This window comes from Manis javanica, chromosome 9, assembly GCF_040802235.1.
Source record: "Manis javanica isolate MJ-LG chromosome 9, MJ_LKY, whole genome shotgun sequence".
Lineage (NCBI taxonomy): Eukaryota > Metazoa > Chordata > Mammalia > Pholidota > Manidae > Manis > Manis javanica.
The window spans coordinates 90,617,117-90,644,178 of NC_133164.1; the positions used below are offsets into that span (position 1 = coordinate 90,617,117).

At 38.7% G+C, this 27,062-nt stretch overlaps 1 protein-coding gene across 3 annotated transcripts in view; it reads left to right on the forward strand.

Annotated features, from left to right (window-relative positions):
• The window catches only part of GALNT1 (polypeptide N-acetylgalactosaminyltransferase 1), a 131,043-nt gene that overhangs the window by 9,808 nt on the left and 94,173 nt on the right, over window positions 1–27,062 (forward strand). For 2 of the 3 annotated variants that reach the window (XM_037017478.2, XM_037017484.2), the window contains exon 2: window positions 21,248–21,300. The exons of the other annotated variant lie outside the window; for it this stretch is intronic. The gene's annotated coding sequence lies outside the window, so the exon portion shown is untranslated. The remainder of the gene's footprint in view (window positions 1–21,247; window positions 21,301–27,062) is intronic. 3 annotated transcript variants of the gene reach the window in all.

The following is a 27,062-nucleotide window of genomic DNA, read 5'->3' on the forward strand; positions in this document are numbered from 1 at the left end:
CAGTTGCAGGTACCAGAGAGGGACTCCAGGTAGAACTATCCTGCAGGCATCATAGTTGTGAAACTTGATCTTGGGAGGAGAGATCAAGTTTGGAGGTACAGATTAGCAGGAGCAGCCATAAGGTGATGAAAATAGGGAATGGTTGAGAGGGCTAAGAAATAAACCTGAGGGGATGCTTGCATTTAGGATTCTAGAGGAGAAAAAGGTCTTTTGCATCCTTACTGAGCAAATATTACCTGAGTTTCTGCCCTGTTCCTAATATTGTGGATACAAAGAGAGCAAAACAGGCATGTTTCCTGTCCTTGTTGATTATACAGTCTAATGGGGCAGACAAAAATAGAAACAATTAGGTAAATAATGGAGAAATGACATTTCAGCTGAGATCCAGAAGTCAAAGAGAGTGGGGGCAAGAGGATTTCAGATAAAAAGGATTGTCTTATAGAGGCCATGTAGCAGTAGAGACTCATTCTGTTTAAGGAACCGAAAGATCAGTGTGGCATGGGCCATTGGTGTGAGGGAAAGTGAGGCAGACAGAGGGAGAAAAATTGCCATGGACAGATAATGCAGGACCTTCATAGTGCTGTTGAAAGGTTTTGAGCAGAAGAGAGCTGTTTTGAATTTAGAGCAGATCACCCTACTGCATTGTGGAGAATGGGTTTGGATAGGTAAAGGAGATGCAGGCAAGGCCCTGTTAGTAGATGCTTCAGAATGCCTGGACTGAAGTGGGAATAGTGGGCCTATCTGAGGTCAAGATGGCTCTAGTTCTCTCAGCAAGCAGCTCTGCCCTCCTTGGCCCCATAGCGCTTCTTTTCTTCTTTGTCTATCATGTATCATGCTGATACTGTTCATCCATCTGTAACCCTTCTAGACTGAATTACTTAGGCAAGGGTTAGGATCTTCTCTTAAGCACCAGTGCCTGCCACCTGGAAAGTGACCAGTAAATGTCTAATAAAATCACTGTGCTTCCCTCACAGGTGCAAGACTATGGCCAGGGTTTAGACTGAGTCTTCTCTGTTTTTTACCTTGAGAGAGATTGCAGGACCTGGGATGGCTGTGGCAGTGTTACAGGGGAGGAATATACTGTTTGGGCCTGTAAGGCATTTAGAAGGGTTTCCATGTGCTAACTGTTGGAAGGTCTTGATTTCCTCAGCAGGAGAATTACAAGAGGGCAGAGTCAAGAAAGTCATGGGAGGAGACCTTACAAAGAATGGTGGGGCACTGATGGCTTGTGCCATTGAGCAGGCAAGAATGTGAAAAGATTTTTTGCCCTTCCTCTTTCTCTGTTTTCTGTAGTTTCAGCAGAGAGGTAACAGCAGAAATCATATTATAAGGGGGTAGGAGGGAGTGCATGGTGAAATGGTGATAGCAAGTGTAGACCGTTTCTGGAGGAAGTATTATGGACAGGAAGGAGGAGGAGTAGGTAGCTTGCAGTGGGGATAGCTGAAGGGAAATGTCTTTTAGGATAGGAAGGAGCAGAGCCAATTTTTTTAAGCAATAGGGTGTGGCCTGTGAGAGCCCAGTAATCAGCTCCTAGGATTTTGCTGTTTGGGCATGCTCACTCAGTGGTGGCAGAGAATTCTGTTTGTCCGGGGAAGCCAGAAATCTGAGTTTTCCTGTGAAATGTCCTGATTTTTAAATATTGGCAATTCAATTTTTAAGAATCTTGTTTTGTGGGGAGGGAAGGGACAAAAACCCTCATCTTTGGGCTAGGTTTCCTAAAAGCTACCTCAGGAGAAAGGTCTGTTGAGTGTGAAAGAGAGGAGAGGAGTATTTATGAGCAAGGCTGTAGAAAGGGGTGCAATTAAGTGTATGGGTGGAGAGCATTGTCCTTGGAAAGGAGGATGACTGTGAGGGGAACAGAAGGCATGCGAGGTGCAAGTGTGGTAGAGGGGACTTAATCTCAGCAGGAGAGACAAAGTCAGAGGCCAGGATCTGTTGGATGGTCTGTGATGGTGCACACACGGAAAGGGAGAGGAATTGTAAAGAGCAGTAAGGGCTCCGTCTGGCTAGTTAGCATGGGTTTACAGTGTACTCTGCCAACCTTGTCTCAGCCCTGTTTCTCTGTAATACTAATATCCTGGAAGTTGGAGCAGAAAAACTGAACAGTGAGACTTACCTAGTGTTAAGGATTGAAAGGCCGAGGGGTCCAGTAGGTGTGAGGGATTTTTTTTTTATGTGTCCAGTAAGGCATAGTTACAAAGGTTGTTCAACTTTTATATTGGTAACTAATTATGTGAAACCAGAATCCTGGGTTTGGTGGAGTGAGGGGATCTGTGCACGAGACCATGGGTGGTAGCTTGTGTCTGGGTTTGGTTTTGGCTGAGGTATCAGACTAAAGTATTGATAGGCAGGTTGGTGTTGGGCCCAAGCCAAAAGACAGATCACCAGGATGGAGGCTGCTGAGGACAGTGTTAGAAGGCAGCTTGAGCATTGCAGCTGACAGAGGATAGAGGGGGCTTGGAAGTGGGGAAGAAGATGGTGAATCTGGTGCTGGATTTATCAGCTCAGTGGGGAAGGTTATATGGTTCTGTGAAGATGTCTCAGAATATAAGGATAAATCTTTTGGGCGCAGGTCTAAATGATTTTGACTAATTCACAGTTCAGATTTAACTATCACAATATGCTATTGTAATATTATTGAAAATATCCTATGTAAAATACTCATAATAATAAAACAATAATAAAATAATATGTAAAAAGATTTGGACTGGTCTGTTTTGCTTAGGGCAGACAAGGTAGGGGTCTCCCTGGAATTCGCTTTACCCACACCCAGCAGAGATGCTTGATTGCCCGTCCTCACCTGTTCTGTTCTGATTTACTAGCAACTCCCAGACTTGTGAGAAGTGGCAGTGATTACACAGCATGCCATCCCTGGGAACCTGAAAGTACTCACAGTATGACTTTCTGAGTGGAAGGGGCTTGGAAAAGGTCTTCAGATGTCCCTTAAACTTTCTGCAATGGAAGAATGTTCATCTGTTTAGTAACCAGATCTTAAAGCCAGAGGTCTGTCCACTTGCCACCCTCCAAACAAAACTAGACAAAAACAGTTATGAATTTAGGGGTGCTTCTCTCCATCTAATGTCCACATGTTTCTGCCTAAAAATACTATTGTTAGAATAATTGGAAGGTAATTTTTTTGCATTATTAAATATTGGGAATTTTTTAAATAGGAAAAAAAACATGGTAAAATGTTGTGACAGTACCAAAAGGTACACAGTGAAAAGTCATTCTTCTACCCCATGGAGTCTTTGCCATATGAGCATTGCCTCAAGGTTTTTTGTTTTTGGGTGTGTGTGTGTGTATATTGTGTGAATAGTTAAAACATGATGAAGGGATATGGTAACTAAACTAGAGAGGAGAGAAACCACCAGTTGGATTTGCTGGTGGGCATTATTATAAAGTTAAATTTGGGGTGCACTTTGAGAGATGGGAGAAGATAGGGAATGTGCATTTTGGAGAGAGAAGGTGCTATGGAGACCAGGAAAAACAGGAGAGAATTTGTAGAGAATCTGAGACAGAGGTTAGAGTAGACTGCATCAGAGCACAGAGAAGCACAAAGTCACTTAGCATGGGTTTATCTGAGTGGAGCTAGAAAAAATTATTTTCTCCAAAGACTCAAAAAGGAAGTTAAAAACAGTAGCTAGACTCAGATTGGGCAGGAAGATGGAGAAAGGTAGATAAGTCAAAGTAGAGTGTAGTCTAGTGAAATAGAATTCCTGGAATAAATTGCTGAGGACTTTAAACTGGAACCAAGCCAGCTGGGGACCTTTTATACTGTTCTCTCACCTCTAAATGTACACTGTCCTTAAATACTATTGAATTATAATAGAGTTTCATTGTGAACTTGAACTTTCTGTACGCTAATATGTGCTGAACTAGAGAAAAAGGATTCCCCTGAGAGAAGACTTTCCCCTGTGTATGACTGTATGGATAGCACCAGTGAACCTGAGCTCTATCACAGAGCTCTTTCAAAGAGGTCTCATAAAAATACTTGCCCTAGAATTTCACCAGGCAGGAAACTTCCATGAGAGAGAGGTGGACTGTCTTCCTCCCATGTAACTTTGTCTCTCACTGTGGTTCTCCAGATCTCTGGGGCAGCCCTTCACATACATACACTGGAGTAAACCTTATCCCATTGCTTGTCTTAGCCTAATGGCTTCTCCCTACACTTCCTTTCTCTGCACGTGTTTCTAACACTTGCCTTTCTCATCCTCACAGATTCCTCGTTCCATTCTTGAGTCTCAGCATAGTACCTTCAATGCTTTACTCCAGTGACTGATCTTGGGTGGGTTCTTTGGTTGCAGGCAGTAGAATCCAGATCTACCTAACTTAATAAGCAAGAGCGAATTTATTGGAAAGGAATCAGCAACACAGAACTGAGGGACAGCTAGAGAACCAAGCTTGGAAACAGGTGGAAACTAAGGCTGCTCTTGGGGGCTGGAAAAGAATTACAGGAGTGATCTGATCAGGATGTCACCACTGGGATGAATAAACTCCACCTGTTTCTTTCATCTCTGAAAGTTAACTTGCTCCAGATTTCAAATTCCTGGAGAGGACATCCAATGGGCTGAGCCTGGGTCCAGTGTTAAGAGGAGGGATTTACTTGCAGGAACTTCCAGGAATCCCTTTGGTCTTCATAGTGGGAATGTAGACACATGGATATATATTCTCAGCAAGATTATACAAAGCAGGAGAGGGGAAATTCTCCAAAAGGAAATTAGGAATGAGGAACCAGATGGGTGCTGGTAACTTAAAAAAATGTCTCATACAGGTCCATTTTCAACATAAAAAAATCATGATTCTTCACAACATCGTAGTTAACTTATATTGAGACAAATAATCATTAGAATTTATTTAGTGCCTTGATCAGTACAATTTGTACTGTGATCTTAGACCCTTACATGCTGCCCCTTTATGGTCACAACAGTCTTGTGATGGTGGGTAACCAGTGATGTGAACTTATCCAATAGTAGGTTTCTGAGCTGGGTGCAAGCCCAAGTAGTCTGGTGCTCCATTACCTCTATGCTGTTTAAAAAAATAACCATCAATTAATATTTTTTAATGGATTTGGAGTTTATTAATTTTATAGTATCTGCATATTTTTAAATGGTAGTACCATGTTTCTCTTCCCCTCTCCCTCTCCCTCTCTCACTCATACACATACACACTCATCGGATTATGTGATTTATTGAAAAAGAGTTAATGAGGTAGCTCCTCAACTTGCGAGGGCTCCTTGGGCTGTGGGTTAGGCATTACTGGCTTTCCTTGTGACACGTTGTTCTCTGTGGGTCATAGCTTCTCTTCTTCCCCACTGTGATCGTGAGTGGTGAATTCTGAGTGATCTAAGGCAGTCATGGAAGTCCCATCCCCCTTGCTAGTTATTGATTCAGAAATAGGCATGTTACCAATTTAGGCTGAGGAAAGTTTTCAGAAGCCTCTGGGAAAGACTTTTTTCCCCTTGTCTGAGGCATAGGAAGGGGCCACCACTGTAAATGTTATCATATATGTGAATGTGATGTTCTGAGCTGCAGCAACAGTTTTATCAAACTCAAGGAGCAAGCCAGCTCAAGAAGGTGACAGAGCTGAGAGAATTGCACGGGGATTAAGCTGAAACTAAGTTAAGCCAGTCCTGAATTCCAGTCTGTCCCTTGATGAGCAGTTATGTGAACAGTAAATTTGCTTACATTTAAGCACTTGGAGGTGTGATTTCTGTTCACTTACAGCTACTAACATCCCAACTGATGTCTCTGCAGAATTATAGTTGGGAAGAGATAACAAGATTCCTTCTGCTGGATGGTTAAAGAAAACATCAAGATATTGTTAAATAGGCTAGGCTAGCACCCTAGCCTGGCCAGGTAGAAAGTGCATGAATTAGAATCACAGGACCTGAGTTTTAGTTTCTGCTTTGCTATCACTTAACTATGTCACCAGACTTACATTCCCCTATCAGTAATAACAAGGAGGTTGCCATGGATAAGTTATAATGTGGTTTTTATCTCAAGTATCCTCTAATTTTGGAACTGATGAGAAATATCTGGTTAAACTTAATTAGGAGTTAAGGAGATGTTTTTTGAAAAACTGAACCAGCCCAGGTTTTTACAATAATCTAGTAACCTTTAGAGTCCATTTCTACAACTTGTCTGTAAGTAGCACTGCCAGTCTCTTAGGAGTGTTTTTAAAAGTTTTTTCTTTCTGAGGGCTTAAAACCAGTAGCACTTTTTCTGTTTTGGTTTCTTTTTGTTTTTGTTTTTTGTTTTGTTCATTTTCTCTCTTTCTGTTTAACTTTTTATTGTGGAAAATCCAAATATGTACATATAAAGGTAGAATAATATAACGAACTGCCTTATATTCATTTTCTCACCTCAGTGTTTATCAATATTTTGACAATCTTAAAATGAGTAGCTTTAAAGTGTTTATATTTGGCTCTTCTAGACAGAGACTTTTTTCCAGCTTAACTTTGGCCTAAATTAGGTCTCCCTTGCTTTAAGGCTTCACCTGTCTGCCTATGTTTATTTAATACTGTTCTTTTTAGCATCAAAAGAAATTACAACACTGTGAAAACAAGTCTTTATATTAGCAGTTGTGGTGAAAGAATTATGAATATTTAGGCCTTCATATTTGTACATGTCAAGGTAGGATGACTCTTGCCATACTAACATGCAGCCCCCAAATCTCAGTGGCTTGAAATGACCCAACTTATTGGCTTCGTTGCTGGTTGGCTCGGGATTCTGCTCTGCCTCATCTCCCTTTGGGACCCAAGCTGAGGGAGCACTTTGTCTTGAATGTTGCCAGCACTGTCTTGCAGGGATAGAGAGCAGGGCAAATTGTGCACTGAATCTTAAAGCTTCTGTGTGGAAGTAAGCCATATCATTTCTGTTCACATATCACTTGTCAAAGCAAGTCACATGACTAACCCATGTTACAAGGGGATGGAAAAGTACAAATCTACCATGTGCTTTTGAAGAGAATCTGAAATATTTGGTGGGTAGTACTAATGACTGTCACAGGATCATGACAATATAAAATTTCATCTCCCCTTCAACTTTTTGATTAAGCTTAGGCTTCAAGACTTATTTACCCTCATGGAACAAATGTAGGTAATAGATATTTAAAAATGTCATTGTTTTCTTACCTCTTATTTATTAAAGCCACTTTAAGACTAGTTAATTAGAAAAAAATCTGCAAGAGAGGAAATATCAGTTTCTAGATTGGATCCCTGGTTCTTTCTGGAAAATAGACTTTCCACTTTCTCAATTGTTGCAATGTGTACTGGGAAAGGAATAATTGTAGCAGCTTCTTTACTTCCCATTAATGGAAAACCTTTCCCACCTCTGTCCCTCATCCTTTTTTAAGTATAATTTTGGGTTTGAATTCTAACATAGGTAAAATCCCAGACCATATCCTTGGCAAGTGGGGTTCAGGATTCTGGATCAGATATCTTGGTTTGTGTCTTTTGCTTCTAGAGGCTGGAATTTAAAATAGATTCTGACCATTGCATGTGAAGTGTATCAGTCATAGCATCAGCTGTATTTATATTACCTTCCAGAAGAAACTCCGTCTTCAAAGGTTCTCTTATTTGGCTGTGTTTTATACCTCAGAAATGTGCATCAGACCCAAGGCAGCCAGGTCAGTAGTAGCTACTGTGGTAGGACCTAGCTGGAAAAGGTTAAGTAAGGCCAGCGAGCTCCATTCTGTTACTGAGAATTTAAGTTCCATGCAGAGAGAGAAACTCTCAGTCTAATGATGCCATGAGTTAAAAAGCTATGATCATCCATAGGCAGTCTGAGGATGTGATGATGGGGAGGAAAGAGATAGAGCAGAAAGTAGATTGCTTGGGGATGAGAAGAGCAGGATGCAGGCTTCTGGAGTGATGTTTCATCATCATGTAGTTTGAGGAACTACCCTGCTAATTCCTGGTGTTGGGGTCCTTGTATTCTTCGGGGCTTTTGCATTTCTGCTTCGCATAAGTCTCAGCTCCTTGGTCATTTCTGCCCTATCTTTGGATTCCTGCGTTGCTTGCATGTGTTCTGTAGGACTGGGTTTGTTATAAGTATTGGTTATAGAAACCCAGAATAAGAATAGCTGAAACAAGGAAGAGTAGGTGCTTCTCTTTCATGTCTAAGTCTGGACATAGCTCACCATTGGTATGGTAGCCCCATGACTTTCTGGGATCCTGGATGTTCTGACTTGCTGGGGTATAGAAAGCCACCTTGGGTATAGTCTTCATCCTTGTGGTCTTAAAGTGGTGATTTAGCCATCACTTTCTTGTTCCACACAACAGGGTGGAGAAAAATAGAAGGGACATTCTTCTATTTTTAGATAGTCCTTTTTAGGTACCTCTGGAAGTGGCACACAAGACTTCTTTCATATTTTGTCAACTAGAAGTTCACTGCAAGGGAGACTGGGAAGCAGTCCATGTGCTTATAAAAATTGAGATCTAACTGCAGAAAAAAGCAGACATGAATATTGAGGGATGCCTTGCAGTCTGCTTTTATGTGTTTTGAAGTAAACTCTGTTGCCTGAGGCTGTCTCTGTACTTTGGTATGAAAAGAGTCTAAATCATCTCTTATCATTTCCTTCTTTTGTTTCATGCCTATTTGTACCTGAGTTTCTGCTCCACTAATTGTTTCAGCCAAACTAAACAAAGATTCACTTGCTTATTTATGAAACATTTTATTTAGTGTCTATTGTGTACTTTGAGCACACTCCTAGGTATTGAAAAGATACAAAATTGAAATGATGTTTGGTCTCTGTCCTCAAGGAGCTACAGTTTGGCAGAGACAGATGTATAAGCAAATAATAACAATAGTGTGACAAATGGAATAATGAAGCTTCTAATTAAAGGTATAAACTAGGATGACAGAGAAGAATGTTGGCTTTATCTTCCACCTCTTTCTTCAAGACACAGGAAATGAAAGCCCATACTTTGGCCCTAAGTACTACCTCTGTTGGTCCAAATCCAGATATTCTTTCTTATAAGAACTTCCCAATTCTTCCCTGTCAGTGAATAGAGTAAAAGCTTTCTAAAAACAAATTTATATACCTACCACAGTAAAGAGCAATATACATGTAACAGTGTACATATACCTACTGCAGGGCTTTATGTCACATTAAACCCTTCTCATTACAAACCCCAGTTTTCCAGAATTCCAGTTACCTAGTTTCATCAAAATTAAGATTCTTTTGGACATTTTTTACATGATGGTCTTTGACTTACCATTGGTGTTTTGTTTTATTTTAAATTTTATCCTCATTTACTTTTTATCTGCATTTTCTTTATAAGGTGTCTTTCGTATTAGGGTTTTAGGGGATATCGACAAAATAAGCTTAGGTTGAAATGGAATTTTTGTTAAGGTATCATTGATATACAGTCACATGAGCAACATTGTGGTTATTAGATTCCCCCCATTAGCAAGTCCCCACCACATACCCAATTACGGTCACTGGTATCCACATCAGTGGATGTATAAGATGCTGTAGAATCACTACTTGTCTTCTCTGTGCTGTACTTCCTTCCTCATAGCCCCCCTACATTGTGTGTGCTAATCATAATGCCCCTTAATCCCCTTATCCCTCCCTTCCCACCCACCCTCCCCAGTCCCTTTCTCTTTGGTTAGTCCATTCTTGGGTTCTGTGAGTCTGCTGCTGTTTTGTTCCTTCAGTTTTTGCTTTGCTGTTATACTCTAGAGATGACTGAAGTCATTTGGTACTTGTATTTCTCTGCCTGGCATATTTCACTGAGCATAATACCCTCTAGCTCCATCCATGTTGCTGCAAATAGTAGGATTTGTTTTCTTCTTAAGGCTGAATAATATTCCATTGTGTATATGTACCACATATTCTTTATCCATTCATCTACTGATGGACACTTACGTTGCTTCCGTTTCTTGGCTATTGTAAATAGTGCTGCAATAAACATAGGGGTGCATATGTCTTTTTGAATCTGGGATTCTGTATTCATAGGGTAAATTCCTAGGAGTGGAATTCCCAGGTCAAATGGTATTTCTATTTTTAGTTTTCTGAGGACCCTATACTGCTTTCCACAATGGTTGAGCTAATTTACATTCCCACCAGCAGTGTAGGAGGATTCCCCTTTCTCCACATCCACGCCAGCATTTGTTGTTTGTCTTTTGGATGTTGGCCATCCTAACTGGTGTGAGGTGATATCTCATTGTGGTTTTAATTTGCATTTCTCTGACGATTAGTGATGTGGAGCATCTTTTTATGTGTTTTGTTGGCCATCTGAATTTCTTCTTTGGAAAAGTGTTCAGATCCTCTGCCCAATTCTGTATGGTGTTTTCATATACAATAAAGTGCCAATTAGGCCTGGTTTGTAGACTGTGCATGGTGGGCTCAAGTGAATATGCTGTCCAGCCAGCTGAAGAGAACTACTACAAGTTCATGAAACACTATTCATAGCACAAGAAAATTAAGAACATGATGGAATTAAGGAAGTTGGCAATGTAAACAGCTACTGTGTAACAGGGCTGCATCTCCCATAACAGAAATTAGCTCAGTTGATGAGAAACAGTAAGAACCCTTCTATGTTAAATAATTTGAGGGTTGTCTTTCACTGTATTGCTTGCTGTGTAAGGTTGCCAACTAGAATGTTGAGTCCACTTAACTTCAGTTTTTGATGTATTTTTTAATTTGGTTTGCTAATATTTTGTTGAGCAGTTTTGCATCTATGTTCATCAGGGATATTGGTCTGTAATTTTCTTTTTTTGTGGATTTTGACTGGCTTTACTACCACCTAGTATCTAGCATGTAGCCTTTGCTTCCCCTTAAATACTGACCTAGGAGGTGCAACCGTGATGTGGATACCAGCCACCTCTTGGACCATTAGGATAAAAAAACAAATGGAATAATTCCTGTTTGAGAATGATGCCCTTTACAAAATGGCTCTGAAATTTATTAAGTTTTTAACAGATGGGATTCAGTTCAGTAATCTGATGATAATCTGTTGGCCATCTGAATTTCTTTTGGAGAAGTGTCTATTCAGATCCTCTGCCCATTTTTTAATTGGATTATTTGCTTTTTGTTTGTTGAGGTGTGTGAGCTCTTTATATATTTTGGATGTTAACCCTTTATTGGAGCTGTCATTTGTGAATATATTCTCCCATACTGTAGGATGTCTTTTTGTTCTACCGATGGTGTCCTTTGCTGTACAGAAGCTTTTTAGTTTGATATAGTCCCACTTGTTCATTTTTGCTTGTTTCCCTTGCCTGGGGAGATATGTTCATGAAGAAGTTGCTCATGTTTATGTCCAAGAGATTGTTGCCTGTGTTTTTTTCTTAGAGTTTTATGGTTTCATGACTTACATTCAGGTTTCTGATCCATTTCGAATTTACTTATGTCTATGGTGTTAGACAGTGATCCAGTTTCATTCGCTTACATGTAGCTGTCCAGTTTTGCCAACACCAGCTGTTGAAGAGGCTGTCATTTCCCCATTGTATGTCCATGGCTCATTTATTGTATATTAATTGAATATATATGTTTGGGTTAATATCTAGACTCTCTATTCTGTTCCACTGGTCTGTGGGTCTGTTCTTATGCCAGTACCATATTGCCTTGCCAGTACCATATTGTCTTGATTACTGTGGCTTTGTAGTAGAGCTTGAAGTTGGGAAGCAAGATCCCCCTGCTTTATTCTTCCTTCTCAGCATTGCTGTGGCTATTTGGGGTCTTTTGGGGTTCCATTTGAATTTTAGAACTATTTGTTCCAGTTTGTTGAAGAATGCTGTAGGTATTTTGATAAGGATTGCATTGAATCTGTAGATTGCTTTAGTCAGGATGGCCATTTTGACAATATTAATTCTTCCTAGCCAAGAGCATGGGATGAGTTTCCATTTGTTAGTGTCCTCTTTAATTTCTCTTTAGAGTGTCTTGTAGTTTTCAGGGTATAGGTCTTTCACTTACTTTGTTAGGTTTATTCCTAGGTATTTTTTTCTTTTTGATGCAACTGTGAATGGGCCCTATGTCTTATCTTAACATTTTTCCCTATTTGCTTCTATGTCATTTAGCATTAGGTTTGGTTACATCTAAAAGACCCTTGTACCCTTTCTTCACCCCAAAATCGTATTTCAAGAGAGTTTTTCTCTCAGGATGTGGGAGCTATGTGATGTTCAAGCAAAGCATCCTACTCCTGTTGTTCTGCTTTGCAATCCTTAGCTTGTAGCGTGCTTTCTCAAGGTCATTTTATTTTTGCAAAGAAAGCCCTTGCAGCTCCATGCTTTGTGTTTATGTTCCAAACAGGATAAAGGAAGGGTAAGGAGAAAAGAGCCCATTTCCCAGTGGGGTCTTTCCCTTTCAATACTTTTCTACAGCCCACCCAATGATTCCTATTTTATCTGATTGGCTACCATACTCTGCATGGCAGGCTATGTATATTGCCACTCTTAGTAATACAGCAGTTTGATTTTTAAGACAGTAGATAGATGGTGAGCAGCTGGAGTCTGCCAGAATTTAGGTCATTTATATATATAGGAAAAGTTCCAATATAATTGAACCCTTCTCTGTCTCCTCAGAAATAACCTTAATATAAATTCAGTGTATTATTCTCATGCATATTATTATATTTTTATATAAATATGTTTGTTTCCATGAACCATGTCTTTAATATGCTTTAATATTCAAAACTATATAAATGGATCATACTACTTAGCATGTATCCTTGCTTTTTTTCATTGTTAACCCATATTGATGTGCATAGTTCTAGTTTAATTTTATTTGCTATTTAGTATTCTGTTATACAGTTCAGTTTTCAGTTCTATTCTTGATGTACATTTAGGTTGTTACCTTTTTTCTCCCCATTATAAACAGTGCTGCTGTCTTTGTATGTGTGTCAATAAAAATGGGCAAGAGTTTCTCCAGGGTGTGCATGTAGAAGTAGAATTACTGAGTGACAGGGTAGTGCTTTCTTCAGCTTTTCTAGATATTGCCAGATTGCTCTCCAAAGTGGCTGTGCCAGATTGCACTTGGAACAACATTGTATGAATGTCCCCTTTCATTATTCCTTACTTGAGCATTTTTTTTTTTTTTTTGCTAATCTGATGAAGTTAATTTTACTTCCTTGAGTACTACTGTTGCCGAGCATTTTTTTTTTCATATGTTCATTGGCTTTTTGTGGTTCCTTGTCTGTGATTTGCCCATTCATATCTTTTAGGCATTTTTCACTTGTATGTTGTTTGTTTTGACTTGGAAAAGTTTTTAATACATTCTGATACTAATCATTGTTTAATTATTTTTATTGTAGGTGTTAGATGTTTCACCCTAGTCTTTGGCTTATCACTTAGCTATGATTTCTTTGGTTTTGTTGAAAAAATTAAATTTTCATGAAATAGAAATTTTTCATTTTTTCTTTTATGGTTTGTGATTTTCGAGTATTGTTTAAGAAATTTTTCCCTACCCAAGTGTTGCTCTGGGAGGAGGGGGTTTCCTGCTGGGGCAAGTTTTCTGTGAATTTGATGAGACTGAATTAAGGTGAGGGCTAGCCCCCATCTTCTTGCCCTATCTCACCACCTCTCCTACCAGGAGGAACTCTGTGGGCAGGTCCCTGATGACTGGCAGATGGCTGACCAATTACATACCAGGAACACAGGGAGAAGAGAGAAGGGGTGTTTCTTCTCTACCCCTGCCCTGGGCAGGTAATCCCATGACTGATGAGCCACTCTGTCCCTGATAAACATCCCATAGATGTGCTAACAGGCTCTTATATGATGGGTGCTATTAAGGCCAGGAGGGAATTCTGGTCAGAAATCTCCATTTTCCCCACACTAAGGACATGAAAATATTTGCCTATATTTTATTTTAAAGTTTCAGAAGTATATATCCTTAAATCTTAAATCCATTGGTAATTTTTTTGTATGATATGAGGAGTTAGGACTTTTATTTTTACAATTGGATGAATATTAAGTAGCCCATTCTTTTCACAGATTTTTAGTGCAACCTCTGTCATAATAAAGTTTGCGTATTTGTGTGCATCTGATACTAGAGCTGTCTATCTCTGCTTATGTATCACACTGACTTTATTACTATAGTTTGATAAATGGTAGTTATCTCACATTGTTCAAAATTGTATTGGTTTTCATTATTCCTGATCCATGTGATCTTAGGATCTTTTAAATTTTGGCAAAAAAAGATTTCAGTTGGAACTACATTTAATATATAGGTTGATATTGAGAGACTTCTTTAAACCTTTCATATGTAAGCATGCTATTTTTTTTTTAAGTCTGAGCATTTTTTCAGTTATTGGCAAAAGAATTAACTGAATTTTATATGTTGAAATTGTATCTGGTGACCTTGCTAGAAGTCCTTATTAGTTTTTAAATTTCTTGGGTTTCCTTTCATTTCTTTTTCTTTCCAATTCTTAAATCTTTGGGGTTTTTTTTTTTTTTGTGTGTGTGTGGTGTTATGTCATAGCTTGCTGAGGGTCTCTGTTCATTTTTTCTTTTCTTTCAAATCTTCAGATAGTATAATTGCTTTTTATGTGCCTTTAGGGTGAGCAGCCTATATTCTCTTGTCTCTGATCTGCTGTTAAACCTGTCGAGTGAATTTTCCATTTCAGACTGTTTTTCTGGGTTCTGCATGATCCTGTATTGTTGCTTTATAGTTTTCATTTGGCTGATGAGAGTTCTCTGTGTTTGTTGTTTATTATTAAGTTCTTGAACATATTTACAGTAGCAGTTATGTAGTTCTTGTGAACTAATTACAACATGTATGTACTTGTGTTCGATGCCTATTGACTGCTTTTTTTCTTGGCTGTGGGTAACATCTTTCTGTTTATTTTCCTGTCTAGTAATTTGTTATTGTTTATTTGATGTTTTTGTGGCCCAAAATTCTTTTTTCTTTTCTTTCTTTTTTTTTTTTTTACTTGGTGAACAATTCTTACATAGTGAATAGTTCTTATAAGTTCTTACATGGTGGAACAGTACAAGGGCAGTCATCACAGAAACTTTCGGTTTTGATCACACATTATGAATTATAAATAATCAGGTCAAATATGAATATTCATTTGATTTTATACTTGATTTATATGTGAATCCCACATTTCTCCCTTATTATTATTATTATTATTATTATTATTATTATTGTTTTTAATAATATGCTGAAGTGGTAGGTAGATACAAGATAAAGGTAGAAAACATAGTTTAGTGCTGTAAGAAAGCAAATGTAGATGATCAGGTGTTTGCCTATAGGCTAAGTATTAATCCAAGCTAGACAAGGGCAACAAAACATCCATGGATGCAGAAGATTTCTCTCAAAACAGGGGGGGTGAGGTTCTAAGCCTCACCTCTGTTGATCCCCCATTTCTCACCTGATGGTCCCCCTGCGACTGTGCCTGTCTTAGGTTGTTCCTCCCTTGAGAAATCTTACCCATCTCTGGCTAACCAGTCATCTTCCGGGGCCATACAGGGAAATGTAAAGTTGGTTAAGTGAGGGAGAAGCAATATTGTTTGAAAAGGTTAGCTTTTTACTTCTTTGCAGATTTATGCCCTGTGGCTTTTATGCCCAGCATTTGTCTTGAGGTATCTTTACCACTTGGAAGAATTATGATACTCAGTAAATTCGATATGAGGCACGAATTCTATTTAAGGGTTGTAATTAGGAAGGAAGAAGAAAAGCTATAGAAGTAGCAGATGGAAGAAAACATGAGAAGATTGGTTATTTCTTTGACATATCTTCTTGTAGAGTAACTTAAGCATGTATAGGTTTTAAACTACCCATTAAATTGCGCACACACATTAACATAATAGGAATATAGTTACATAACCAAAGCAGACCTACAATTACCAGCCATCTCCAGTGAAGCCAAGAAAACCAGTTAGGCACCCTAAGCATTTGTGAAAACTTATCTATAATATGGTGGAGATTGTCTAACTGAATTTGAATAGTTTGAGAAAAATCAGACAAATTAAAACAACACATTCCTGGGAACTGTTCACATCCCATATGTTCTTTTAACAGTAGATAGTCTGTAGTCTCAAGATTTTGGAGTGCTGCAACTTGCACTTCTCCTAATTCTTGGTTGAGTTCCAACAGTATAGATCCAGTCAAATTTGTTGTTTTACTGTATGTACAGGCCAGCTTAGATATCTCCTCCTTCATTCCAATGGCAATTCCAGGAACCAGTGGGATGAATGCAGCTACAACTGCAACAGCGCCAGGATCTTTGTTGAAGTTTTTTCATGATCATCTTCTGGAATGACTCTTCCAGAGTATGTTGATGTTGGAACTTCTTCATATCGTATCTTAGTTCGTTTTCTGAGTAGCCAAATTAGGCTTTGATCCTCTGTATAAACACAAACAGACCCTTTGCCCATACTTTGATATGCCCTTTATACCATTGTGAAGAACTTATTGGAGGTCACCATACAGGAACTGCTTTTTTTTTTAAGAGAAAGGAATATTATCGGAAAAATGTACTTCCATAGCTGATCATCTGACACCCTTTAAATGATCAAAATTAAGGATATTTAAAGCATGCATTAATCGTTGATTTACAGTTAGTTTTATCCTATCAGGGAGTAATCCCCCTTTCTTTCTTTTTTTTTTTTTAATTATTAATCTACAATTACATGAAGAATATTATGTTTACTAGGCTCTCCCCTATTCCAGGTCCCCCCTATAAACCCCTTTACAGTCACTGTCCATCAGCATAGCAAAATGCTGTAGAATCACTACTTGTCTTCTCTGTTCTTTTTTCTTTTAAAGAGTGTTGATCTGCTGTTGTTCTATCAGGCAGTTTACTGGCTACACTTGTACTCCAAACTGTTTCCCCTGCTTTGGGCAACATCTGATACCTTTGCTCAGTTCTTTGGGTCACCTACCTGTTGCTTCTCTTTGGGGCCTCTGGAATCTCTCCTGTGTTGTGTGGTTCAGGGCTCAGCTAAGGATTGTGATGGAGTTTATATACATTTGGGGGTTCCCTTTTTTCTATGATTTCCTTCTTCATTTTCCAGTTGCTCTTTTGGCTCCAGACTTCTTTTAATGCCACAAGCCAATATGATTGTGACTTCCTTCTTAAATTTAGTTACTCTGCACAATGTAGGCTTGTATCTGCACTCCAGAAAGTAGCTATATAAAGGCAAATCTCACTTCGTATATGGTATCTGTCTTTCAAGGACTTGCTTTTCTCCAGTTTCGGCCTTTTGGTTGTTTTCCAGTGCTTTTAAGTAGTGGTTTTTATATTTTTGCCAGTTTTATAATTGTTGTTCAGAGTCCAACTTCCTGTAAGTCTTCCATGCTTTTAGTTTTTAAAAAGTCTTCATTTTTTTAAGAACTGTTTTAGGTTTACAATAAAATTGAGAGGAAAGCATAGAGATTTCCCACATGCTTACTGCCCCCTGCTCCATGCATAACCTCCATTATCAGCAACACTCACCAGAGTGGTTATTGTTGTTTTTAATCAGGATAAGTTTATACTGACAAATCACAATCACTCAAAGTCAATAGTTTATCATAGTTACCATGGGTTCACCCTTGGTAGTATATTATGTGGGTTTGGCCCAATGTATATGACATATACCCATAATTATAATATCATACAGAGTTTTTACTGCCCTTAAAAATCCTCTGTGCTTTGTTTATCGTGACTTCCACCCCAGGCAACCTCAGATCTTTATTTTGTCTCAATAGTTTTGCCTTTTCTAGACTCATACAGTATGTAGCCTTCTCAGAGTGGCTTCTTTTATTAAGTAATAGACATTCAAGTTTCCTTCATGCCTTTTGATGGCTTGATAGCTCATTGCTTTTTAACATTGAATAATAGTATTTTATTATCTAGATATGCCAGTTTATTTGTCCACTCACTTGCTGATGAACATCTTGGTTGCTTCCAACTGTAGGCAATTATGAATAAAACTACTGTAAACATCCATGTGCAGATTTTTATGTGGATAAAAGTTCCTTTGGGTAAATACCAAGGAACATGATTGCTGGATGGTATGGTAAGAGTTTAAGTTTTGTAAGAAACTACCAAACTGTCTTCCAAAGTGGCTGTACCATTTTGCATTCTGATAGTTAATATTGGGTGAGAGTTTCTTGCTAGCATTTGGCCATTCTAATAGGTGTGCAGTGGTATCTCACTGTTTTTATTAAATTTGCATTTCCCTGATATATGATGTGGGGCATCTTTTCATGTGCCTAATTGCCATCTGTATGTCTTCTTTGGTAAAGATGCTTTCACTTTTGATTTTCTGAATACTTAAGCTTTTGGTGTAAATAGCATATAGCTTTTATTTTTTTTTAAATTCCAGACTGACAACTTTACTCTTAATGGATACATTTAGTCTTTTTATCTTTATTTTAATTACTTATGTATTGGGATATATTTCTACCATTTCATTTTGTGCGTTCTATATTTGTGTTTTTTTAGTGATTTTAAACTCTTTCCCATTTTATTTGGAATTTACTGGTATTCTTACTCCTTTCTTCAGCTTTGGTTTTTAAGTTATACATTGTGTTTTTACTTAAACCACCTTTTACTTTTTACTTTCACTTTCCCTTTTCCTTTTCAATTTTACCTTTTACTTTTCAATAATATTTGATTTTGAAAAGTCAAATTAATCAAATATATCTATCCTTTACCTAAACACAACCTTCTAATTCTTTAAGTTCAATTACCTTTATTCATTCTTATATGATACTGCTTTCCTGTATCTCATTCATTTAACAAATAATCACTGAACTCTTCTGTCATGTGCCAGGTACTATTGCAGGTGCTATAGTAAAAGCATTGAACAAAATAGTCTTTGCCTTCATGAAATTTACAAGATAGTTAATAAACTAATATATATTATGGTGTACATTAGTGTTTGGTGCCAAAATGGAAAGTAAAGCACCAGGAAAGGATAAAGAATAATCTTGGGATGGAGATACTATTTTGTATGTGAGTTTCTGCTGTTGTCAGACATTTCATAAGATTTTTAAGGGTGTAAGTTTGAAAAACATAATTCCCATGCTGGAGGAGCTTGCAGTTTAACCAGAGTCCTGAAGAAGATACAGATATGGGAGCCATTGGTACATGGTGGTTGAAGCTTTACAGCTAGTGAATTTTCCAGAGGGGTTGTGTAGAGTGTCATGCAGCCTGAGGACAGATCCAGAGCACAGTGGGATAAGCCAGTAAAATAGACTGCAAAGAATGATCAGAAATGTTGGAAAACTAGGAATGATCCTGGGAGCCAAGAAAAAAAGATGTATTTTATTTATAGCCTGTCTATTCCAAAAGTAGTTGAAAAAGCTGAGACATAAGTAGAGTGAGTCTGAGAAAGAGACTGGTCTTGGTAGCAGGGACATCAGAGTGACTTGATCAACAAAAAATTTCATTGAAGTGAAGCCAGACTATGTGGGTTGATGAGTTGAGAAATTAGAAACAGAGAATAAAAACTGCATATACAGAAGGTGGTAAAGGAAAGAAGACAGAGTGATAATTTGAGGGGAAGAGGCAGCATTATAGAACTCAGGGGTAATGTTGATGTTTTGGCAAAACTGCCGAACAAAAGCTTGGAGACTTTGAGGACTCCGTGGCCAGAAAATAGCATAGGCCCCTGGCCTGAAAGGAGGTTCCTGCTGGATCTTTACTTACTAGAAACTTCTCCCCAGGATCCCTGGGGCCGTCCATTGTTGACAGTGACAGTGTATTTCCTAGTGTCTGAGTTCGTGGATGGGAGGAAAGATGTACATTTTTTGAAACTGTAGTGTTCTGTTTTAAGATTTGGCATTTGTAGAAGTAAAAACATGGGAAAGCTTCCCTTGACCATTGCTCTTCAAACTACTTAGGGTGACAGTCAAGATTTCCCCTATTCCGAACTATCCCTTCAACCATATCTCCCAGTTTTTCTGTTTGCTGTCCCCTAGACATCCCCTACATTTTCTTACTCCCTGTTTAAGTCCACACTGTTCTGTCCACTTGAAATGTCCTTTTGCCTTTCCTTAACTCAAGCCAATTTTTCAGTCATTCTCTCCTACCAATTTCTGTCCTTATTGCACTATAGTGTCTTATAACTTGGCATCTGTCACAAAGATATAAAAGCACTTTGTAAGTTTTAAAGTGCCACACAAACTTGCCTTGTTCTCACTCCCCCTAAACTGCAAGCTCATTGAGGGACTGAGCCTTTTTTATATTTATGTACTTAATGCAGTGTCTTGCACATATTTGTTTATTAGAGTTTTAGTGAACTAGGGATATGTGATTCTGTGTGAGATTAAATGCTGTGTCTAAAAAGGGCATGTTATACCCAAAGTTCAATTTTGTAGCTATTAAGTTCATATTGAAATTCTGCTTGCATGCAATCGCCTGTAAAAGTAGGTCCTTAATTTGGATACTCTGCTGGTTCACATCTCATTTTTTTCTTCACAGAATACATGTTTGTTTAAATCAGTAAGGTTGCAGGATGGTGTGTTGTGATGTTTTTTACTGTAATAGTAGAATACTCAGTTAAACAATGAGGGCTTTATCATCTCAGATAACAAGAAGTCCAGTCATAGGAGATTTTGGGGTTGGTCTGTTCATTGGCACCATGATATCATCAGGGTCCCATATACTTCCCATGCTTGCACTTTGTCATCCTGAGCATGATGATATGGGGCTTTCCTCATGGCTTCAGGATGGCTGCAGCACTTTATGCTATACAAACAATATCCAGGGGCAGCAAAGTATAGCTTCTCGAGACTTCAGCATCTCTGTGTTGAAGCAAGCTTTCCATGAATGCTTCCCCACAGATTTCCTCTCAGGTCTTATTGGTTGAGATTTGGTAGCTTGCACTGGCAGTGGAAATAGACCAGCCATGGTTGGCTTGGATTGATCAAGAACAGGTAGTCTACCAGAGAGTGATGACTTGAATTCAGTTGGGGGTCTGATGCAGTGAAAAATATGGAACATGGGGGTGAGATAAGGAACAAACAGTATCTGCCATAGGTGTTATCCATATGTCTGGCTTTTAACGTGGAAAGTTAATATCCTAGATTTCTAAGAGGAGGAAAGATACTTCTGTAGTGTTTCCTATGAGTATGGTGTTAGATCTCAGTAATACTTTATTGTCTCACTTGTTCATGCAATTGGCATTACCTGAGCACCATTGTGTGCCAGGTAATTGTGCTCAGCATTAATGAAGTAGCTGAATAAGGCATGGTCCTTTCCTGCAGGTGATGGCTGGTATACAGTCCAGTGGAGCAGGGTGTCTGAGGTAAGGGGGAGGATAGAGTTATTCTGTTATAAACTGACTTCAGGACATTTATTTTTCAACAGGAGATGTGGGACGTGGATTTGGGATATGAATTCACTTGAAAAACCACTTTGGGGTAAGTTGGTGGCTGTAAGTGAATGACTTCAGGGTTTCATTTCTCTTTACATTGGGGTTTTCTCTTCCAGTTTGATGGGTTTCAGACTTAGGTTGGTTGCATTTTATGCCTCATATACACATAAGAGAATGTCTTGTACTAATGTCCCAGTTTAGTAATTTGAGAAATGTAACCATCAAGCAGAGCCCCAGTACTAATTAATTAGTACATTCACTTATTATTAGGGAGGTCAGTTTAGAAGTAGATACTTATTATTTATACATATATGTGTGTATAAAATACTATATTGTATAGAAAGGTACTTATTATGTACTTGAGCTCATCCAGCAGTCCTGTCATGTGTACTGGAAATCACTCATAGAGTTAGTGTTGAATATAAAGTTTATCTCTTAGCCCATCTTTTCTGTACTACAAATGGCCTTTTGAATTCTCATTGCATCAGTACAAATATAAAAGGCTCCTGATTTTTTGTTTCATCTAGAAAGTGCCTCTATTTAATATGTACTGAGTGTGTACTATGGTATATGAATGTGTTGTGCATTACCTCATTTAACTTCGTGTAATGGGACTGATTATAAGGTGGATATGTTTTTCTCATTTGGAGGAATAAAGAAGCCCAGGTTTATGCAAATACAGTAACAATGCTAGGATCACATATAACTAATACATGTTGGAATTGAAATTTGAACCCAAATATGAATTTTTGCACTTGGACTAATAGACACTCATTTCTCTATTAATATGTTGATTTTGTTGGGGATTCCCAAGACCACCCAAAGGTTTCATGATTGGTTAGGAGGACTCACAGGATTGAGTATACAGTCATAATAATGGCTTAGATTTATTACAGCTTAGGGGTACAAGCAATATTAGCAAAGGGAAAAGTGCATGGAATGAAGTCTGGAAGAAACCAAGCACAGGCTTCCAAGAGTCCTCTCCCAGGGAAGTCACACAGGATTTGTTCGGTCCTTCCAACAATGAACTGTGACAAAACATAGGAAATGCTGTCAACCCAAATAAACTCCTCAGACTTAGTGCCAGTGTTTTTTTTTTTTTTTTTGGTATCATTAATCTACAGTTAACATGAGCATCATTATGGTTACTAGACTCCCCCCATCATCAAGTCCCCACCACATACCCCATTACAGTCACTGTCCATCAGTGCAGTAAGATGCTGTAGAATCACTATTTGTCTGCTCTGTGTTGTACTGCCCTCCCTGTGCCCCCCACCCCCTACATTATGTCTGCTAATTATAATGCCCCTTTCTTTTTCCCTGCCCTTATCCCTCCCTTCCCACCCATCCTCCCCAGTCCCTCTCTTTTTGGTAACTATTAGTCCATTCTTGGGTTCTGTGATTCTGCTGCTGTTTTGTTCCTTCAGTTTTCTTCTTTGTTCTTATACTCCTCATATGAGTGAAATCATTTGATACTTTTCTTTTTCCACCTGGCTTATTTCACTGAGCATAATACCCTCTAGCTCCATCCATGTTGTTGCAAATGGTAGGATTTGTTTTCTTCTTATGGCTGAATGATATTCCATTGTGTATATGTACCACATCTTCTTTATCCATTCATCTACTGATGGACACTTAGGCTGCTTCCGTATCTTGGCTATTATAAATAGTGCTGACATAAACATAGGGGTGCATATGTCTTTTTCAAACTGGGCTGTTGCATTTTTAGGGTAAATTCCTAGGAGTGGAATTCCTGGGTTAAATGGTATTTCTATTTTGAGTTTTTTGAGGAACCTCCATACTGCTTTCCACATGGCTGAACTAATTTACATTCCCACCAGCAGTGTAGGACGGTTCCCCTTTCTCCGCATCCTCGCCAACATTTGTTGTTGTTTGTCTTTTGGATAATGGCCATCCTAACTGGTGTGAGGTGCTATCTCATTGTGGTTTTAATTTGCATTTCCCTGATGATTAGCGATGTGGAGCATGTTTTCATGTGCCTGTTGGCCTCAGTGCCAGTGTTTTTATGGGAACACATAGAGGTACCTCTGCCTAGCAATGTACAAAAATTTCAGGCTGCCAGAAGGAAAACAGGTACTCTGCATAATTTTGAGGCACACATGTCAGGTAAGGTGAGTTTTGTATCAGTGTAGGGAACTGTTTATCATTCAAGTTTCCAGATGCTAGCCAAGGGCCAACCTTGCAATCAAGCCTTTCTAAGGATAGCATTCTCAGGCCTGTTATGTTAACTTGTTCCTATAAACTTAAATTAATAAAATTTAAGGAGTTTGTGATTATGATCATTTAGCTTCTGAAAAATAATGAGAGAAGTAGATATTGGCAAATCAGATTGTTTCATGATGTTTGCTTTAGGGGGTCCCATGATTGCCCACTAGTTTGATTTGCCATAAGGACTCATACAACTCAACATAATGCTGTACTCATGGGTAAAGTTTATTTTGTCAAAGGACACAGTGCAGGTACAGCAGGAATAAAGATATGTGTACAGGTGAATGCTAGGGAGATCAGGCACAGACTTCCATGTCTTTCCTTTTCAAGGATCACATGGACATGATTTTCTCTCTAGCTGTGAATTATAGAGAAATGTACAAGATGTCTCTGGTCAGGTAAGCACATAAATGTTATTCAGTTAACTGAATCCAGAGTTCTTATAGGAAGCTGGTCAGATAGTGGCATTCCTGCCATGGGGCCAGCCTGGTAACTGAAACTTAACAGATACCAGATACCAGGTGTACATCATAAATCTTGATGATTACTTTTAAACAGTGCTGACAGCCTGGTACATCCTGACCCACTGCTTCTGACTGTGAACATTCCCAGAGTTTAGTTCTCAGAGTTTGTGCAGGGGTCATTGCCATGACTCCATGCATCCCCCAGAGATTAGTTAGCAAGGACTGACTAAAACAAAACAGATCAACTATGTTAACTCTTTCCTCACAGTGTCCTGTATGAAATAATGTTGCATTTACTTACTGCATTTTTCTAAGGTTGATATATTTAGAATATGATATTCTTAACTTAGAAAAAAATAACTGATAGTAGAAATAGTTGACAGATTCCACTTCTCTGAGGCTAAGTTTATAGATTCTTTTGGTGGTTGTGAGGATTTATATAATGGTGACTTTTGGGTTTCCCATGTTTGTCCACAACTATTTGTATTAAATACAAGGTATATGTTAATGTTGAAGAACAATACAGGACTGTGTTCCATAAGTTATGTTCTCTAAGTTACTTAAGAAATAACTTAAAGAGAGTTAAATCAAGATATTACAAAAATAACCCTCACTTTATGAAGGTCTTCCTTGTGAGAAGTTTTTATTTCTTTATTTTGTGTGTTTATTTATTAAAAATTTTTTTATTAAGGTATGATTGATATATACTCTTATGAAGATTTCACATGAAAAAACAATGTGGTTACTACATTTACCCATATTATCAAATACCCACCCATATCCCAATGCAGTCACTGTCCATCAGTGCAGCAAGATGCCACAGATCCACTATGTGCCTTCTCTGTGCTACACGTTCTCCCCGCAATCCCCAACACCATGTGTACTAAACATAATACCCCTCAATCCCCTTCTCCCTCCCTCCCCACCTACGCTCCCCCACCCCTCCCCTTTGGTAACCACTAGTTCATTCTTGGAGTCTCTGCGTCTGCTGCCATTTTGTTCCTTCAGTTTTGCTTCATTGTTATACTTCACAAATGAGGGAAATCATTTGGCACTTGTCTTTCTCTGCCTGGCTTATTTCATTGAGCATAACGTCCTCCAGCTCCATCCATGTGGTTGCAAATGGTAGGATTTGTTTCTTTCTTATGGCTGAATAGTATTCCATTGTGTATACATACCACATCTTCTTTATCCATTCATCTACTGATGGACACTTAGGTTGCTTCCATATCTTGGCTATTGTAAAAAGTGCTGTGATAAACATAGGGGTGCCTAGGTCTTTTTGAATCTGAGAAGCTGTATTCTTTGGGTAAATTCCAAGGAGTGGGATTCCTGGGTCAATTGGTATTTCTATTTTTAGTTTTTTGAGGAACCTCCATACAACCTTCCACAATGGTTGAACTAGCTTACATTCCCACCAGCTGTGTAGGAGGGTTCCCCTTTCTCAGCATCCTCTCCAGCATTTGTTGTTCTTAGTCTTTTGTTGTTGTTGTTGTTATCATTAATCTACAATTACATGAAGAACATTATGTTTACTAAGCACCCCCCTTCCCCAAGTCCCCCACCCCACACCCCATTACAGTCACTGTCCATCAGCATAGTAAGATGCTGTAGAATCAGTACTTGTCTTCACTGTGTTGCACAGCCCTCCCCATGCACCCCCCTATATTATACATGCTAATCGTAATGCCCCCTTTCTTTTTCCCTGCCCATATCCCTCCCTTCCCGTCCATGCTCCCTAGTCCCATTCCCTTTGGTAACTGTTAGTCCATTCTTGGGTTCTGTGATTCTGCTGCTGTTTTGTTCCTTGAGTTTTTCTTTGTTCTTATATTCCACATATGAGTGAAATCATTTGATACTTGTCTTTTTCCACCTGGCTTATTTTATTGAGCATAATACCCTCTAGTTCCATCCATGTTGCTGCAAATGGTAGGATTTGCCCTCTTCTTATGGCTGAGTAGTATTCCATTGTGTATATGTACCACATCTTCTTTATCCATTCATCTACTGATGGACCCTTAGGTTGCTTCCATTTCTTGGCTATTGTATATAGTGCTGCAATAAACCTAGGGGTGCATCTTTTCAAACTGGGCTGCTGCATTCTTAGGGTAAATTCCTAGAAGTGGAATTTCTGGGACAAATTGTATGTCTATTTTGAGCTTTTTGAGGAACCTCCATACTGTATTCCATAATGGTTGAACTAATTTACATTCCCACCAGCAGTGTAGGAGGGTTCCCCTTTCTCCACAACCTTGCCAACATTTGTTTATCTTTTGGATGGTGGCGATCCTTACTGGTGTGAGGTGATATCTCATTGTGGTTTTAATTTGCTTTTCTCTACTATCTAGTGATGTGGAGCATCTTTTCATGTGTCTGTTGGCCATTTGAATTTCTTCTTTGGAGAACTGTCTGTTCAGCTCCTCTGCCCATTTTTTAATTGGATTATTTGCTTTTTGTTTGTTGAGGTGCATGAACTCTATATATTTTGGATGTCAACCCTTTATCAGATCTGTCATTTATGAATATATTCTCCCATACTGTAGGGTACCTTTTTGTTCTGTTGATGGTGTCCTTTGCTGTACAGAAGCTTTTCAGCTTGATATAGTCCCACTTGTTCATTTTTGCTTTTGTTTCCCTTGCCCAGGGAGATATGTTCATGAAGAAGTCGCTCATGTTTATGTCCAAGAGATATTTGCCTATGTTTTTTTCTAGAAATTTTATGGTTTCATGACCTACATTCAGATCTTTGATCCATTTTGAATTTACTTTAGTGTATGGGGTTATACAGTGATCCAGTTTCATTCTCTTACATGTAGCTGTCCACTTTTGCCAGCACCATCTGTTGAAGAGACTGTCACTTCCCCATTTTATGTCCATCGCTCATTTATCATATGTTAATTGACCATATATGTTTGGGTTAATGTCAGGAGTCTCTATTCTGTTCCACTGGTCTGTGGCTCTGTTCTTGTGCCAGTACCAAATTGTCTTGATTACTGTGGCTTTGTAGTAGAGCTTGAAGTTGGGGAGTGAGATCCCCCCAACTTTATTCTTCCTTATCAGGGTTGCTTTGGCTATTTGGGGTCTTTGGCGTTTCCATATGAATTTTTGAACTATT